Genomic DNA, 19,884 nt, shown 5'->3' on the forward strand with positions numbered 1-19,884 from the left:
TCATAACACACCTCATTCCACTACTGGTGTCAACCCTTTTGTTTTGCTAAAGAACAGATTTGGATCTTCCAAACTTAGTCCCCTCTGGGTCCTTGACAAAACAAAAGTGGATAGTAAATTGCCCAATGTTGAACAAGTCCGTGATAAAGTTGTTTCTATGCAAAATAAAATGAAAATTAATTATGACGACAAATTCAAAACTAAAATTATTCCTTTCAAGGTGGGTGACTCTGTAAAAGTCAAAAGACCTTTAAAGAACAGCAGTCAATCTTCTAAGTTTTATCCCGCATCTAAAGTCATCGGAGTTTCCAAGAATGCTGTATTGCTTTCAAATGGAAAATGGTGGAGCAAAAGAAATATAGTGGTAGTCAATCCTCCCATCTTCAAGAATTGCAAGAATTTGAAGGACAGTGATTTTTCAGTCTGCGGTTCTCCGGATTTGCAGCCCTCCACGTTTTCATCTCAGGGAGACTGTTCCACTTCTGAAGCTGAGATATTAGTACATTCCGAACCTTCTGATGTCACTGATGATGTGTATGTTGGTGACAAAGAATCTGATTGCTCTGTCTCTGCATCAAAAGTCATGCCTGATTGTTCCGCCTCTGTTCCTAAAGTTATTTCTGCTCAAATGAATCTTCCACCTGTTCCCAGGCGGAGTACTCGCAACACCTGTGCTCCTGCTTATCTCAAAGACTTTTATCGTTAATTTTGTTTTATTTCTCTTTTGTTGTTTTGGGGAAGGGAGATGTATGGTATCTATGGTTTGTTGAGGTAAGCCTCCTTTCCTCTCCTCTTGTCTCTAATGCTTAGAATGTTTATGGAGTTCTAGTCTGGAGATTCTGTTTCTTGGCAGTTGCTGACTGACTCCTGTTTATGGCTGACGTGCTTTGTCTATGCTGTGAAGGATCTTCAATAAAGGACCTCTATTCTTCACCAGTCTCTTCCCTGCTTCTCATTGAGAACTGGATGTAACACATATCGCCCCCGGTCATCCTGAATCACATCATCAATAGCTAGGGGGAGGGAAGCCCGAACAAGGATACCCACATCCCTAGAACCCGAGGTAAACCCCGAATGTGCTACGAGGCGATAGCCCCACCTATTCATTGCATGACAAACATTGCCTACCAAATGAGTCTCCTGCAGGAAAACAATATCAGGAGATAAACGTCGTATACATTTCAACACCACACTTCGTTTGATACGATCTCCCAGACCGTTAACGTTCCACGAAACAAATCTCAACCCGCTACCCCCCATCCCACCCAACAAAGCCAAAACCCCCCACCAATGAGCATGACACCAGAAACATTTTCAAATACAGGATAAAGTCGCCTTGAAAACAGAACACACAAACAACAAACTTCCCAACCACCCTCCCCCCAAAGAACAAGAAAACACCCCCCACCCTGCACCCCTGCAAAAAGCTAAAAAGCCAACCCAACCTGCAGTGTGCCTGTCGCCCAAGAACCCCTATTCTACACAAAGACCCCGGAGGAGGAAAGGCTCCGTACCACCCGCCACCCCGATCAAGACCAATGACGAGAAAAAGAACATGCATCAAACACATAAGCAATAGAGGAACACAGACATACACCCCTGGAGAAGTTATTCAAAACAAGGCACCAGGCATGGACGAAATGTTCAGCTCTCTACACCACCTTCAGCACCGCCCGGGTGGGCATCGGACTCAGTCTCAGGAGGTCGGCTAGGCAAGGAGTCCAGCCAGTCATTCACAGCATCCGGCCGATCAAAGAAGAAAGTTCGGTCATTATACTCAACCCGCAGCCTGGTCGGAAAAAGCATAACGTAACGCATCCCCATGTCCCTAAGACGCTTCTTAGCACCACGAAAGCCCATCCGCTGCTTCTGGACCTGTTGGGAAAAGTCCGGATAAAAGTTCACCGTGGCATTCTCAAAGGCCACCGGGCCCTTCACCCGCGAAGCCTGCAGGATAGCGTCCCGATCTCTATAGTGGAAAAGCTTCGCAACAATAGGTCTCGGCGGGGCGCCTGGCTTACCCTGGCCCCCCGGAACACGATGTGCACGCTCCACTGTGAAAAATTTACTAAGGCCAGATGGAGAAAGGTGGTTCTGGATCAGGTCTTCAACCAGGAGATCAACCGAGTGGGGTTCTGGGTTCTCCGGCACACCAACCACGCGAACATTACAGCGACGTGCCCTGTTCTCAAAATCCTCCAAGCGCCGGGTCATGAAATCGTTCACCCTACGGAGATTGCCAATCTCCGTCTGTATGTCAGAGATGTCCGTCGTGAGGCTGGATGATTTGATATCCAGCGACTTCACCTTCTCGTTCGTTTTGGAGAGATCGGCTCGAATTAGATTCACATCGATTGCCATAGTGTCAAGTTTGTGGGCCAAGGTTTCGTACTGTTGGCCTATTGACTCCCTCATGCCAGAAATGGCGCCCATGATGTCCTGCAAGGAGGGCTCCGTCGACGCATCCACGACGTGGTCAGACGCACTGGGACCGGGCAGGGCAGCTCCGGGGACCCCTTAGAGTGGGTATAACGGTCCATAACATTAGATTGGACCGGACCCCCGCGCAGAGGTGTCTTCGTCTTGCGCGTCTCCCGGTCCCCTCTGCCCGCCATCTTGGAGATGCGTCACAAGGAGATTCACCAGGGTCAACGGACCGGGCACCAGAAATGGAGGCCCCGGGACCAAAAAGACCGCAAGAGGGGTATCGCTAGGATAGAGGCAGCCAACGAGGAGAGAAGTCCAGCCAAAGGCCCGACAGCCGACGCGTGTCCTGGCACCAGCTCTGGCCTGACTCTCTCACCGATGTCCCAGTCTGAGGCAGAATCGAAACCGAAACTTAAGAAGGGGACCCACAAGTCCAATCCCCCTGCCGTTGTTGTTCAACTCCAAGACGGCCACCGAACCTCACCCAGTCCCGGGCGCCCCTCAAGGGCGGAGCCCAGAAGTTCAATTCACCATAACTCAGGCACCCGGTGTCCAAATCAATTTCTGAAAGGTCCAGGTAGATCAGCCCAACGTCCTCTATACAAATCCTCGCGAAAAATCAGGATTCATGCAGGATATGATGCCGGGAGCGGCGGGGGTCCGGGGAGCGCTGTGCTCACGCGGCCATCTCGGATGCCCGCCAAGCTCCTCCTCTGTGATTACTTTTATGGTTTTGCATTGTCAAAAAAACAAATAAAGGAATTTATTTATATCCTGCTGCATGAAGAAATAAGCTTACTCAACAGCAGGTCTCACCATCTGATAATTGTTGAAAATAGCAGTAAGCCTGATTGCAGTCCTGAAGGCTTCTAAATTCCATTATAGGGACTAAAAACATTTTAGTGTAAAATGTATAGTAGTCAAAAAAGAAGAAAAACATGTAGCATTGATTGTCTGGGCATATTGTTACAGGGGCATACTCTGGAGTGACACTTATACTGATACCCAGGTGGGAAGAAGAGGGAGTATTTCATTGTATCAGTTCTAAAGCGAAATAATCAGGGTGCTTCTAGCTCTCACTAGTATTCCACAAGTATACAGGGCTTCTTCCTTTCTCCAGATAAATAACCGCAAAAGAGGGGGACGGGTATTGATGCAGTCACTCACATAAGTTAGGCCCAGCTCCTTCTGGCAGATAAAGTGGGGAGTTGATACACAAACCATTAATTAACATTCTCTTTAAAAAACGGTTTTCTTCCCTCTGGAGAGTCATGGGGTTGACAACTCCCCAAATTTCCACCCCATACATTGCTATGGGTACACACTGTGTGAAATATGTTTGTAACAAGGGTGTGATTGTCCTGACGCCCGTAGGAGATGGTAGACTAAGGAACTAGCCAACAGCTCTGGATAATTTAGCCCTTCACTGTGAAATGCAGTGAGCCCATAAACAAGTTGAACTAAAGGTGAGAGACAGATATGAACATGTGCTTATGCTTGATAGGGAGTTTGGGCCAGCTGTGGTGGATGACATTTCTATGCTCTTTGGGTTGTATGTCATTATAAAGGACTTAGCAAAATTAGGTGATTCACCCTGAATTGTGCAAAAGTATGGACTAATTAATGCAGGGCTTTAGGTGTGCGGAATAAGCACAGCGTCATCCACAAAGGATAACGCAGGTAAAGGGGGACAGTTTTTCATGGAAAAATCAGGGGTGCACATAGTAAGCTGTGAGCTAAGCTTATTTATATACAGAATAAGTAACAGCAGAGCTAGCACGCACCCTTGCCAAACCTATCCCGCGATTTAGTGCCAGTGTTGAATCCATTCCCATCTCAAGGAGGAGTTGGCACAACTTTGACCAGTTGACGCAGTCGAAAGCCAACATCAAATCCATAAAGGCAAGATGTCATGTAGACTAAATATTTAGACGTCGATTGAGGGCATTACAAAAGACAAATGGACAGGCATTTAAAATATTATTGTCATTCACCCACTCAAATATCCTATTATACAAAACCTTGCCAAAAATGTTAGCCTGGATATCAATCAATGAGATGGGTCAGTAGTAGTTAGTTTCAGAATGGTTCCTGTAGGAAGCTGGCTCTTTATGTGATATATCACTAATTTTATGTACTGTGTTAAGAGTCTAGAGGTTCCCTTACTAGTGGAGAGGGGCATGCTATGCAATCCCAAAGTGCTCTATTAGGGGGTAAAGTGGTCGAGCAGCCTTAGGTTAACACAGAGGAGTGCAAGACCTTCAGAGAATGCACACAATAGCCAATAAATTATGGCAAGACTCAAGAAGGAGAGCCACACCAATTTATAGAAATAGCAATCATCTTTATAAATGTTTAGGCATCAGAGAAAGGTGAGGTAAGTATGTTTTTATATTCAAATTCTTTTCACTTTAAAAGGTCGACACTGCAATTTCTGAGTTCTGCAATGTTATCCTATGGAAGGGAGAGCAAGTTCTGTGAACAGGTATAGTACAGTGACTAATCTCCAGGAATTAGGGTTAGGGGTGGGCTAGGTCCAAGGCAGCACCAACAGTGCACCACCAGGGTCACGAGGGCAGCCGGTTGCAGGGTGGAAAACAGTGTTGAGTGCTCAATGTGTTTCAATGAGGATCGGTTTATGAAGCCAATCAGGCTGACCCAGCTAGTGGCTCAGGCCTTACAATGGTCAGAGCCAGGGGAACACCTATGGTTAGGTCCTGGTGCTAAATTCCGCTCCACTATTGGAGTTTGCGGAGTTCGGGCACCCCACGCTCAGGTTTTGTTTTGGCTCCCAACCACGTGTGCCAAGTCTCAGGACGCTTGCGAGTGCATGCAAAACTTCTTTCACAGTTAGCGAGCTCCCGTTAGACTTTGTGATCACTCAAACAGCTTCCGGCCATGACAGCCCGTGCTAAACACGATTTTAATCGGAGTGGTTAAGCAATTTTTCTGCTGCAGATGTAGCTGAGATGTGTTTGGAGTGGACTTTTGCGTTTTTTTTGTGTGAAAAGACATTTAAAAAAACAATTCACACAGGAAGGAAGTACCCCAGAGACTTCAACTTTCTGTTCCTGTCCAGCAGGTTCCTTCCAGTCCTTTGACACTTTCCTGGTCACTTTTCATTGGGCTTTGGTGCTAGAACATTCACTCTACTTGTCTGCTGCATATATAATTGAATTTAAGGTCTTTGTATTTCAGATTTCACAAGTTGAAAAACTGGTGTGTAAGGGTGTTGTTTGTTTGATTGGGGGCATGCACCTGGATTTATTTGTACTTGTAATCGATTTTTAAACTTTATTGTGGTTGGTGGCCTACAGTTTGAGTAGGGGCCTAGTTATATTTTACCATTTAATTGTTCATTAAATGTGCAATATTTATTTATTTTACTATGTGGCCTAGTCTGCCAACTGGCCACCCAGTCAGTAGGCCCTGTACAAGTCATGGGTGCATGAAACCATTATTTCTGTGGTGTCTGTTGAATTTAAACATCATTTAGGCAATGGATGGTATTATATTAAAATACAAAATGTGCTTTTGTGGTATTTCACGTTTTGTTCACCTGCAAACAGTGTATAGGTTGGTAATGCCTTTGGAGGATGCGTGTTGCTGTAAAAAATGTTAGCCCTGCTAATTTTCTTTTTTTGCAGTGCTGAATTAATGATGTGTTCTCTGTGCAACCGTGCCTCCTTTGTCTAGCCAGTGTTCACCATAGGCCACCATTAGCCGTTGTTCCCCATGACATGTGGCCAGAGGCCATTTTGTATAATCAGTTTCCATAGTCCTGCATGGGTTCTTTGTTTTGCAGGCCTCCTGCTTGTTATTGTGACCATGTGGCTGGCAGTCATTTTGTGTAGGCAGCCAGTGTGCTTTTGCCATAGGCCTGCATGTTTTCTTTGTTGTGGCCATGCCTTCCTGCTGGTTGTTCTTGTTCTGACCATGTGGCTGGCGGCAAGTTTAGGCAGCCATCCAGTGTGCTTAGTTTGCCATATGCCTGCATGTCTTCGTTGTTGTGGCCATGCCTCCTTTCTTGCTGTTTGACAATGTGGTTGGTAGCCATTTTGTTTAGGCAGCCAATATGCTTTTGCCATTGTGTTGCATGTGTTCTTTGCTTCCCAGACCTCCTGCTTGTTGGTGTAACCATGTGGCTGGTGGTCATTTTGTGTATCCAGCCAGTGTGTTTTGCCTTTGGCCTGCATGTCTTCTTTGTTGTGGCCATGACTCCTTTATCAGTGTTTAATGTTGTTGGTGACCATGTGACACTGGCTAGCAGCCATTTTGTGCACCCAGCCAGTGTGGCCCTTTGCTATAGGATTGCATGCATGTCTGAGAATGATAGCAGTATCATGTCCCTTGATGGACCGTATAGGTTCTTTTGGAGTCACTCAGAATGGGCTAAGTGACCATAATCCCCTTATGATGGACATTAAACTTAAGGCCCTTAAATGTGAGGTACCTCTGACCCTCATTTCAAATTCTAATATAGCTGCTAATTGTCAGGGTCGAAGGCTGAGATGGGAGGTAATTACTCCGGCCGATTTCCTTGGTAACTTGTATAATAGTAACCGTGAGGTTTTGAGCCTATGTACTAATACGGACTCTGAGTCAAGGGAAATTTTAGGTGCCTTTGACCGCATCACAAAACAGATAGCAGCCAACTTGACCCGGCGGGGCAAACCAAGGCCTAAGAAATTAAAAAAATGGTTTGACCAAGTGTGCATTACTGCACATACCACCCTTTTGGAGGTGCTGAAAGAGTCTGTAAGGGACACTATTAGGATTACTGAGGCTAGGAGGGTTTATAAAAATGCAATTAAATTGAGGAAAATCGAGCTTAAGGAGATGGCTTGGGACGAACTGAGTCAAGCTAGTGTCCTAAAAAGCAGAACCCATTTCTGGAAAGTGATCAACAGCCCAGTTTTTGATGAGGCAGATAATACAACTAAGGACTGCCTCATCTCCCCAGAAAGGTGGGTGGATCACTTTAGCGGCCTATACTCCGAGAGTACTCACTTGTCATCTACTCCTCATGGGAATTTTACCCAGGTACCAAAAATTCCTTTCCTGGAGGAGGAAGTTATGGAGGCAATTGTGTCCACAGCTAAGGGGAAAGCACCAGGTCCGGATGGGGTCCCGGCAGATTTGTATAGGGCCGATCATAGTGTGGGGGCGAAGATTTTAACTTCTGTTTTTAATGCTGCCACTAAGGCTGGTTTCCCAACGTGTTGGGGCAAAGCAGGTATAGTTCCAATATATAAAAAGGGCTCAAGAGAAGATCCAGCCTGTTATAGGCCCATCTCACTCTTGGACTCTGCTGCCAAGATAATGGGAAAAGCCGTATTAGCACGTCTTACAGATTGGCTGGACAAAAATTCCATCATTTCGGACCTGCAGTATGGTGTCAGACAGGGGAAAAGTACAGCAGACCAATGCCTTAACCTACATTTGGTTATAGGAAAGTACACGGTCGCAAAGCAGGGGGTCATCCATTTAGCCTTCATGGATTTGTCCACTGCTTTCGACCTTGTAAACAGGCAAAAGCTATGGGCTTCTCTTTCTGGTATTGGGCTGGAACCTGCACTAATATCCTTCCTGGCTGATATTCATGAAAATAACACTGCAGCGGTCCGTTATAATGAAAATGGGAGTTTAACTGAAGCATGCCAGTTAAGCGAGGGGTAAGGCAAGGATGTATCCTTGCACATTTACTGTTCACGCTTTATATAAATAACCTGGGCGAGGCACTAATATCATCTTGCAAAGACATCCCAAGAGCAGGCTTAAAAAAGATCCCAGCATTACTGTATGCAGACGATGCAGTTTTAGTGGCCAGAACAGCAAGAGGGCTGCAATCTCTTTTAGATTGTTTTATCGATTTTATGGACTCTCTTGATTTAATAACCAATTTCAAGAAGTAACATTCTATGACAATAGGTGGGAGATGGGCAAAAAAGGCAACATTTTTTTTCAAAGGGCTAGAGCTCATTAAAGTGCCAACCTTTCCATATTTAGGGATACTTTTTGATGACAGAAGGTCATGGGCTATGCAGCGTACCCTTAAAAAGAACAGCCTATCTAGGTCGACTGGGGCTCTGTTAGGGTTTGCAAAACGGATAGGTTCAAAGCCACTCCCTGCCCTTATGAAAATATATAATGCAAAGTGTGTCCCAATGGCGCTATATGGGAGTGAGATATGGGGCTACATAGATGCTAGTGAAATTCAAGTAGCAGAAAACATCTTTTTACGATAGCTGCTGTCCCTCCCAGCATCTGCTGCTACTTTTAATATTCACGAGGACGCGGGCGTTGGCTACATTTTAGATCAGATTGCTGTGGCCCCACTATTAGGCTGGTTAAGAATTTGAGGGGCAGCAGTCACCGAACTTAAAACAACTGATAATCCAAGACTGCATGTCCCTAGACAGAGCCCCCGACATTCCATGGCTACGATATATCAAATCCCAAATGGATATTCTGGGCAGCCCCGATTTGTTCACAAATCCTAGGGCTCTAAGCAAGGTGGCTATTAAAGCCATAAAGTCCCAGTTTCTTAACAGGGCAATGTTAATGAGGGAAGAAGGGGAACTGGTCAAACCTTCAGTCAGGAGCTTTGTAATGCTGAGTATAGGAATAGAAATCCAGCCATACTTGACCTATATAAACAAGCCACATCATTTGTTTGTATTAACAAGGTTCAAGTATAACAGGCTCCCATGGCTATGATCTTTTCCAAAAGGTTTTTCCAAGGAGGGTGTTTTGGGGCCCAGCCCCTGTGAAAATCTTTCAGAGCAGAATACTTTACACATGGTTTTTTTCTGTGACTTTTACGTTTTATTACGTAAGAAATTTATATTGCCATTGTTAAAGGGTTGTAACTTTGAGCAAGTTAGGCCGGCCTTGGTGTATTTGCAATGCCTGGGGTCCTCGTTGGTGTGCTTTGGGGTAGCTAGCTACATCACGGGGGCCATTAGACAAAGAAACAAGGTGTAGAAATTGTGGCACCTATTCCCCACCTTTGTATTTATAGTGACTTTTTGGAAGAGGAAATGTATTGGTGTAACGATTTAACTAATGAATTATGGGATTTTATAAGGAATACTCAACGGGTGACAAATCTTTTATATTATTTATTTGAACTCCAAGTGTTTTTTCATGATGGTGTTATGTGATTCATATGGTCTTTGCATTAATTACAACATATGCTCATTTGTAATGTGTTATTTACATTCTATAGTTGTATATAATGTATTTTTTATCCCATGAAATTTTGTACTGCGCTTTAATGGTTTTAAATTTTAACCGAATAAAGCAAATATTGACTGACTGACTGACTGATAGCAGTATAATACATTAATTTCCTTGAGGATAATTTCACGTATCTTTATTTTCTTTATTTTTATTTCAATTTTTGAATTTCAGTTTTTTAGCTCATATTTTTTGTTAGATTGTTTAGATTTTTTGTCATTAGAAAAAAATGGTTTTGGTAAATTTAAACTTTTTACTTTACCTTTTTTTAATTGATTTTTTTATTCCATTGTTATCTGCATTTCCCTGAATGCCACATGCAAATGTGATGCACATAAAGCAAATAGTTACATCTGTATGTAGTTGTTGTTGCTCTTTCTGATCCTTCCTCGGTGTACTGTGCACCATGATAGTTTATGTTGGTGTGGTTTTATGAATGGATATTTAGAATAAATTGCTAATTACTTAAAATAACTTAAGCAACCACACTGAAGGATATTGTTTTTTTATTTTTATCCTCATTTGCGTACATGGCTCCAATCTATCAAAACAAAAGCTGCCACAGAGCAGAAAATCAGGCAGTGCCTTGTACTGCCACAGCGTCAGCTGGCAGGGATAGCGCAGGAGGTATAGCGACCAGATCCCAACAGTAACTGCTGGCAAGCCATGAGACTCTGACGTAAGGGCTGTTTTGTTGATCAATAGTGCCCGAGGTACCAGGGCCCCGAAAAGCAACACCACGTACGGTGGCTGAACCAAAGGGTGAGCCATGTCTGCATTAATCATTTGACCTGGGGGGGGGGGAAACCCAGGTTCAACTTGACCACACCAGATGATTCCAATATGCTCTCTTTACCTGATTCCCTCGCCTTGCCAGATCGAGTTTTGAAATCTGGAGAATTGAAGAACGCCATTCGTAAAAGGTGGGCGGCAAGGCGTCCTTCAAATGTCTGCAAATTTCCCTGCGAGCCGCCAAAATGGAATAGAACACAAGGTTGGAGGCAGCGCTGCGGGACTTCCCACTCAGACCAAAGATGACTAAGCCCAAATCTAGGGAGATCTGAAAATCCAGTACCGAGGACAGTTTGTTACTTATGGAATCTCAGAAAGGAGTAATTTGCGGACATTCAAAGAACATATGGATGTCCAACGCCGCCTACAGACCACATCTTGGGCAAGAGACCGGTCCTGTCTGGGAAAATTTTGACAGCCTCTGCGGGGAATAATAAGCCCTGTGCAATGTAAATAAGTGGTTCCTTCGGAGCCAAGCTGGCTTAACCAGATCCCACAGCACCCTGCATGAAGTTATCCAGAGTTCTTCCACGTCTTTTCCTGGCATCGACTCAGCCCACAATTGCGTTGGGAGACAAAATTTGCCATCTACTTCCTCTAGGATCATGTTATACCAGAGTGAGATCTCCTTCTTTATAGGGGGTTTGTCCACCAGACATGCCTCGAATTCGCTCCCTCCCCCTATGGGAAAACTGCTGTTCCGCGAAGACTGTGAGCGGGATGTCTGAAACCAATTTGAAATTTGTAGATATTTAAAACTTGAGAATCTCGGCCCGACTTTGTTGACCAAGTAATTCCATGGGAAGAGAGAACCGTCAGAAAACAAGTCACCCCAGGATACAATTCCAGCCTCTTTAAGTGGTAAAGCTAATGCATCTTCGGCCCAGGCTGGAGGGGCAGGTAAATCCCATATTGGAGCTCTGCTTGAGTGGTAACCTAGTTTGATCAAGTGCCTCACTCTATACCACATATTGGCCAGCCCCTGTAGTACCTTCAGCTTTATTTTTTTTAAATATTTGGGGTCTCCGAATTTAAACAAGAAACTGCCCTGCCCAACTCCCTCACAGCTCAGCAAGGTGGAAAACATAAGGCCCACGCCTGTCTCAGTTGGTGTTTTCAAAAGCATTCGTGCATGCGCTAACTGGAATACCCATGCGTAGGCCTGAAGGTCTGGGCCCGCCTACCCGCCCTTCTCCCTGCGACGCCTTATCTTTTTCCAAGCAATTCTTGGATTCTCCTTGTTCCAAATGAAAGAAGAAATCTCGCTCTGAAGCTTTGAAATTAATTTAGGGTCAAAAGACAGCGGAATTGAATTAAATAAAAAAGAAACCTTTGGCAGTATAGTCATTTTTACGAGATTTACCTTCCCCAAAATGGTAAGAGGAAGATGTGCCCAAGCTCTCATCAGTTTTCGACACTGCGCTGCTACTTTTGCAAAGTTTAAGGAGGCTATCGAATTTATATTTTTGTCTATATTAATCCCCAGGTATTGCAAGTTAGCTCTTGATGTTTCACTGTGGGTATTTAAGTTGACATTGACTCGGTTTTGGTGGCATTCACCTCATAGCCTGAAACCTTGCCGAATTCCAGGGCTAAATCTATAACCGCTGGAAACGCGGTGTTAATATCTGGTGAAAAAATCATAATATCGTCTGCGTAGAGCGCCACTTTTTTGACCCAATCGCAATAAACAAAAGGTTTAATTAGTGTGTCTTCTCTTAGTTTCTGCGCAAATGGCTCTATGTATAAGTCGAATAGCAGGGGAGACAGGGGACAACCCTGTCTCGTACCCCTCGTTACCCTAAATAGCTCAGATAAGCCCCCGTTGATCAAAATTGAGGCCGAAGGGCTTCTGTAGAGCAGCTCTATTGCTCTGCGGAACTTGTCCCCCACATTGAATTTCAACAAGGCCTCCGACAGGTATAGCCAATTCACCCTGTCGAAGGCCTTGGTGGCGTCCAACGTGAGAACTGAGAGGGGCAAAGCTTCCTTCGTCGCCACGTCTATGGTGCCTACAAGATCATACGTGAGCTCGTATAACTGCCTCCCTTTACCAAAACCTTTTTGATTGGGATGTAGTATATCCGGGGCTACCTGTCCAAGCCTCTTGGCCAATATTGTCGCAAAAATCTTGTAATCGGCGTTTAAGATTGATATTGGCCGATAGGAGCCACAGTCGGATGGGGGCTTTCCTGGCTTCAAGATGAGTGTTATGGAGGCGTTATCCCAGGAGGCTGGAGGGGCCTCTCCTTCCCTCAGTATCTTATTAAACATAGCCACCAGAACGGGAGATACCTCTAATTGCAAGTTTTTATAGATTTCAGACGGTAAGCCGTCAGTTCCTGCAGCCTTGCCTCCCTTAGCACCCTGTATGGCCTGCTCTACTTCAGTTATGGGTATTTCTTTATCTAGGAATGTACTCTGTGCGGCCGTCAGAGATGGTAGAGAGATATCTTCTAGCCAGCTTGCAATATTTTCTGATGTAACACTAAGGTCTTCCTGATATATTGCTCAGAAGAAATCCTTAAAAGTTTCCCTTATATCATCATCTTTTGTAAATGGTATACATGGTATAACTATTCTGTACAAATTTATTTAAGTTAATCTCCCTTGTCTTCTTCACTTTCTATTTACTTTTTTCCTCACTTGGATATCACTTTACATATTTCCCTGGTCCCCCCTTTCCAATCCTTAGCGCAAACACTATGCTTTTGGTTGCATCTTGCAACGTGTATTTATGCATCATTTTTGTAGCTACACTGTCTTTTGTGTTTTTGTAAATGCATTTTCAGATTTAAGGAAATATGCCCCTTAACATATGGGTTTGATACTATGGTTCTTCCAGGTGCTGCCATCTCCTCTCTTAGTAGCCTTACTTAAGGTGCTTTTTAATATTGTCTGTCTTGTTGTTGTAATTTTTAATGTTAGTATGTGTTATTAATATTGGTGTATCATTTCTATGTTGTTTTCAGCCCTGACGAAGCTCCCAAGGTTGGGGAGCGAAACGCGTTGGCTGTTTTAAGAATGAAAAAATAAAGAAAAATACAATTTTTGATACAACGTGGTTCTGTCTTACTTCAAATCTGGCGCTGCCTCCATTCTCTTCTCAAAGTCTTCATCTGGTTTTCCCAGTGGGACCAAACCACAGCGGGTCCTGGAGGTTGTCAGCACAGAAAAATTGAACACTTTGAGGGACATTGGAATATAGAGGTGCTGGTTGCTTGATCAGCTGTGGAATACTCTTTTTTTGGAATCTTTCGTAAAGGTGCCTCTGTCTGTTGTAACCGAGTCTATATGATTTCGCACCCGATCGGATTTTACTTTCCATGGCAGCAACCTGCCAGCCCCCTCCCCATATTGAAAATGAGATAGTTTGCTCGCCTCCCATCTCTGCAAAATGCGCTTATCTAAGACAGATGTCAATTTGTTTTTCAGTTCTACCAGTTTTGCGTGTTTCAGGGATAAATCATGGTTGTTGTCAAACCTACAGTTTTCAATGTCTGTCTGGGCTGCTGTCATACTCTCTTCGATAGAAGAAACCTCCTCCATATACTGCCTTCTTCTATAAGTGGTCCTATTCTTTATCACTCCTCTTAATGTACACTTGAAGGCATCCCAAACAACACCAAGTGATGCTGAACCCGTATTGGTAATAAAAAATTCCAGTGCTTCTAATTGTATAAACTCAATATCCTCCGATGAAGTGAGGAGAGATCTATCAAAAGACCACGCCCTGGTGGGAAGCTTATCCCCCCACTCAAGTTCCAGCTTCATGGCCGAATGATCGGAGAGATGCGAAGGAACATAACCTACATTCTTAACAGAGTTAACCAGGTCTCGGCTAACTAAGATAAAATCTATCCTCGACCGATGCTGGTATTTAAGATTTCTGAACGAAAATCCCTGCCTCTGCCCTGCTCTTACCCTCCAAATATCGACGTAGCCATATTGGTTCATACACCCAAGTAAACAGTTTCTAGATTTTGAAAGAGCCTGCTGTCTACTTGTCGGGGACTTGTCCAGTATGGGATTCAACACGATGTTGAAGTCGCCAGTTATTATAACTGGCTCTGGGAATTGCAAAAGATGTAAAAATAAAGACTCTAGTGCCGTAGGGTCATCACGATTCAGCCCATAATAGCCAACCAGTGTTAAAACTGTGCCACCTATCTCGACCGTTGTAATAGCCCATCTCCCACCAGTGTCCGCCTTTTGCTGTATAATTTTCATATTCATAGGTTTTTTGAACAGGATAGACACACCCCTTATATTCAGCAATTGGGAGGTAGAGACTGAAGTGTCCAGCCACCTATTCGTCTTAACTAACTCAAGCATTTCGTATCAATTAAATGTGTCTCCTGTAGTATAATGATACCCGCATCAACATCTCGCAAGTACTGTAGAATTTTATTTGCTCGAGGTTTGGTGCGGAGACCATTAACATTCCAGGAGAAGATATTAAGTTTTCGCATAGCCCTGAGAATAAATGTTAGTAGAAAATACTGCCAAATTATACAGTAGCCTGATTATCTCCCCATTAGACTTGAACACCCTAATGTATTTTGATCGGAGCTCAGTTGAGAATAAATATTTTTTTCATTTTTTGTTCCATCCCTTCACCTCCCCGTGACCCCCCCAGAACTCCCTCCCTCCCATGAGAAACCCTTGTGCTCACTATCCGGAGTACCGGAAGTAAGTGCCCCGACTCTACCCGAACCCCCCCATAAGTGCCTCTAATGTTTATTTTATTGTTTTCTTATTCACTCCCCCTTTTTTTTCATTTTTTTTTTTTTTGTGCGCGTGATTTATTAATTCATCCTTGAATATTTAATGTACTACCTTACAGAGCCTTAACTAGGGGCTAACCGTTTTTTTTTTTATATATTGTATAATACTCTTCCGCAGCCTCCTAAGTCTAAACCTGTTATAGTAGAAGATGCAAGAGAGAGGACTTATATATCCTGTAAGGATGGATTATCCTATTAGCCATGAATAAAAGGCCTCTTGCTTATTCTAGTCAGCTGGTCCCTTCCCCTTCTTACTACCCAAAGACAGTAACAGTTCATCTGCAGCCTGAACCGATCGTACATTGTGCATTTTGTTATCATGCATTATTTTAAGCAGGGAAACCCATCTGTACCGTGGCGCCCAACCTTCGAAAAGCGTCCATTCTCCTACCCAGCTCCCATTGTTTATCAAGAGTGAATCTGGACAGGTCCGAGCGTACCTGAAAGTTGAACCCCTTGCCTGCTAGTGATTTTTGTTTTAAGGCAAGGTTCAAAATTTGCTCTTTCAGAGTGTACGTATTAATATTCACAAGGATTTTCCTTGGCTTGGTTCTCTGCCGATTGCGCCTAAATGGGTCCCTGTGGATGCGCTGTATATCCACTGCGAGGTCCTCGTTGGAATGTTGCAGATTGAGAGACTCTTTTAACAGCGAGATAATAAAGCCTTTAATATCTGTTCCTTCACTCCCTTCCGGGACATTTAGGATACAAATATTGCATCGTCTGGCATTATTCTCTACAACCTCCATTCTCTCTGATAAAGCCGTATCTTCTCTCTTTAGCTTCAGTATATCATCCTGAACGCTTTCGGCACGCATAGATATTTGCCCCACAGTCTCTTCTAGGGCTTGAGTTCTTGCAGAGAGGCCAACAATCTTTTCGTCCAGGGACTCGCAAAAACATCGTATGTCTCTTTGATTAGAAGCAGACTCCTCGAAGCCTTGCTTGATCTCGGCTGATAGTGCTGCAAACATCTGCTGTAATGAGGCGACAGAAATGGTAGTGGAACTAGGATCCAAGACTCCGCTTTTCTCAGGGCTAAGAAACACACCGCCATCTGCGGAGCAAGGAAGCAGAAGTGACCCAAGAGGTAATATCGCGTCCACTTCCTCACAGCTCTTAGTGTTCACCAGGTCTGTTATTGTTAGAAGGTCTTTGCCCCTATTTTCATCTTGGGAGGGGAAGGGGAAGGGGGGCACAGCTATGGTTTGAGCTGACAGGGCCCCCGTTACACCAGCATCATAAGGTGGTCCTGAAGCTACCGCTTGACTACTAAGGTGCTGTAGAGCATTAGAGTCAGCATCCAGTGGCTGCCCCGCTGATCCGCTATGAAGTTCTTGCCCCAGGTCTTGCTCCAGCGATGCCATTACACTATTCTCAATAAATGGCTCAATAGGATTGCTATCCTTCAACAGGTGGTCTTGACCTATTTCTAGCACCTGCGGGACCGCTTTGAAGTAAGAGCGCAGCGAGGGAGTAATCTTTGGGGTCGGAGCTTGAGGAGGTTTGGCCGCCTTGTTGCACTTCCTTCCCCTCTTAGCCTTCACCTCTACCGAGAGGTATGAGGAGGTTTTTTCTGAATTTGAATCGGAGGGTAATCGAGTGGAGACTTGAGAGTGCACCCTAGTTCCGGAGCCCACTAAGGCTGCAGAGGCTTCAGACATGCTCCTTAAAAACTTCTCCACTGAAGATTACTCCCCACCTTTACCCTTCTTTTTACGGGGACACTTCACCTTTCCCAGACCTTTAATTGGACCCTTACTTTGAGTTTGACTTTTTTCAGTAGCCCTAGCTGCTTTCATGTGCGTAGGGGAAAGTTCAAAAACTTTTGACTTACTCCCACCTTTCTTCCCCTTTACCTCAGTTATGCATGCGTCCTCTTCAAGCAACTCACTTTCGGGTGATCCGGCGTCTGCCCCCTTTGTTAGGAGACTTGGTACAGAGCAAATGCTTGGACTGGAAACAGACAAGCTCTCGCTGCTTTTGCTTGTGTAGGAGTCCTTACGGAGACTCCGTACGTGTCTAGCCCTGTGGAGCTACAGGGCGGCCTGACTCCAGCGCAGCAGCTCAGGCACCCGCTGCTCTTTCGCTGGGCGTTTCCTGCAGTCGGCCTCGGTTCTCTCCGCCTCCACGCCAAGACCTACACACATCGAGGCGGAGCCGGAGCCGTGCAAATGCGAGAGCTTCGTTGACCGTGTGTGCAGGTAGCCGGACGAAAATGATTGCGTTTTTTTTCAGAACATTAAACCGCACTTCTTCTTTTCGAAATCCAAACTTGTAAATTGGAGTGAAAAAAAACAGAGAAAAAGCCGTGGCACTCAGGCGGGGTCAGAGCGGAGCACTACGGCAGTCAGCCTACTGCCGCCATGTTTCTCCCAAAGGATATTGTTTGTTTGTACTACTAATTGAACTGCAACAATGCCACGTTTCACTGATGTCCTTCTTGCTTGTTTGCATTTAGGTGCACAGGAGAAGAGCCATTATCCACAGTCCTGACAGACAGACTGAGGTGACCAATTACTAACTACACAACACAGACATCTCTTCAGCTTGTGAAGCTAAGTGCCAGCTGCCAGCTTCAAGAAGGCCAGAAGAAAGGTGCTATCAAGAAAGCGGCCAGTGGGGAGGAGAGGTTGAAGATTTCTACCACTGGCGTGCCGACCACAAACTTTTTTGGCAATGTTGTGCCTGCCACACTGGCTTCCGGTGAGCAAGCTGAGAGAGGCACTCCTGCATTAAAAGCACCACCCCCAGCCTAAGCCCAGGATCATGCCTGTCAGTGAGGCAGCCAGTACAATCATGTTGACACCAATGAGTAGTCATGTTGAATTGGACTTGTCCATTTTACAAATTAGTACACAATCATTTCAGGAAACAGAGCAAAGTGAACAGCAGCTGCAGCCAGCCATAGTACATTTAATGTTTGGAGGTGTGGAGAAGGTCCAGGAATACTAGCACTGAATCAGTGTGCCTTCATCAGATAATAATTGTTTTTAGAGGAGCTTTACTGGAGGCGCTGGACCTTTCCAGCCTCATGTCAAAAACCTGTGCAGTACGGTTTGAGCATGTGCTCCACTTTGTGTAGTAATAATAGTTTTAAAGCATACGCGGGCATGCCAAAAGACATTTACGAGGGATTGAACCCGGGACCACTACCTCGCTGCCCAAAAATCAGCATGTATTATGCTTTGCTTTGAAGAATCATTTTCTACATTATAAAAGAACTGTTCTATGATTTCCAGTAATAACAACAAGCCTTGAGAAAGCCCTGGTCTTCCTGACTGGGAGGGCGAAACATGTGTTGGCTGTTGCACCTCTAAAGCACACATGTAAATACTGTGTAAGAACAAACAAGGATGTAACCAATAAAGTATTTTGAAGACAACAGAGCATTGGTTTTTCTCCAAAAAATAGCAGATCAAGAAAGGAAATTGGTTGTATGCTTCAAAACTATTATTACTACACAAAGAGGTGCACATGCTCAAACCCGTACTGTACAGTAATAGTACATTTACCTGATGTTGGAGCAGAACAAGAGGTTGAGCTTCCTTCTGAGCAAGACGTTGAACCTCCTCTTTTAGAGTCATTGACTCCCAGATCTCCAGCAAGGAACAGGAAGAATACTACTGCACCACCTTCTCCAAGTACCACTTCTGATGATGATGATAAGGACATGGAGTGGACCCTGGCAGAGTCCAGGAGACAACAGGAGAGGCAATGGAAAAGAAAAGTTCCCAAAAGACTTAGACTTATGGAAGGGGGTGATGAGGAGGATGATGACAAAGAGGTAGTCATGGTGGAAGGTGACACAGAGGAGTCTGAAATGGCTATTCAACCTGCTCAAAGGAATGTGGCACACAGCACTGCCACCAGCTCCCATATTTGCGAAGCTCAATCTGAGACCTGCACCAATGCCTCAGGAGAAGCAGAGAGGCAATCAACGATATGCCCACCTCCCTCTAGTTCTTCTTCAGAAATTGGCAACGGCACAGTAAAAAAGTACTCCACCCCAGTTTGGGACTTTTTATGGTTAGCAAAGAGGGGGAACACATTCCAGTATGACCCAATTTGCCACAGAAATGTTTTATCGCGGTATGCACCATTTGCCACAGAAATGTTTTATCGAGGTAAGCCTGATACACATGATGGTACAGAAGGCCAGAAGAGCCATATAAAAAAAAACACACACAATCAAGTAGGAGGAGCACTTTAAGAAAATTGCTGAACATGGTTGTGGTGGTATGGAGAGGCAGGGGAACATCAGCTACAAGTCAAAGCATGTTAGAAAGTGATAAGGAGGAAGAAGAGAGTGACATCTGCACACAATTCAGCCCTGTCCCCTGCAGTGTGCCAGCAGACTCACCCAACTCAGCAACTTCACAATGACACAAGAAGAGTGAGCAGGAGACACCATGTCATACAGTGACTGCCCTACCACGATGCACATTGAGTCTACCACTACCATCTACTTCTCAAAAGATGCCTGTGTCAGTGCCCCAATAAAAGAAGAAACTCCAAGCTACTATTATGGGCATGTTTAGGCAAGAGGGGCCCTATGAGTGGAACCACCTAACCACCTAACCACACATTTGTACAATGGGAAGCTGGCAAAAATGCTATTGCTAGAATTCCTGCC

The sequence above is a fragment of the Lissotriton helveticus genome, chromosome 2_1, assembly GCF_964261635.1.
Source record: "Lissotriton helveticus chromosome 2_1, aLisHel1.1, whole genome shotgun sequence".
Classification (NCBI taxonomy): Eukaryota; Metazoa; Chordata; class Amphibia; order Caudata; family Salamandridae; genus Lissotriton; species Lissotriton helveticus.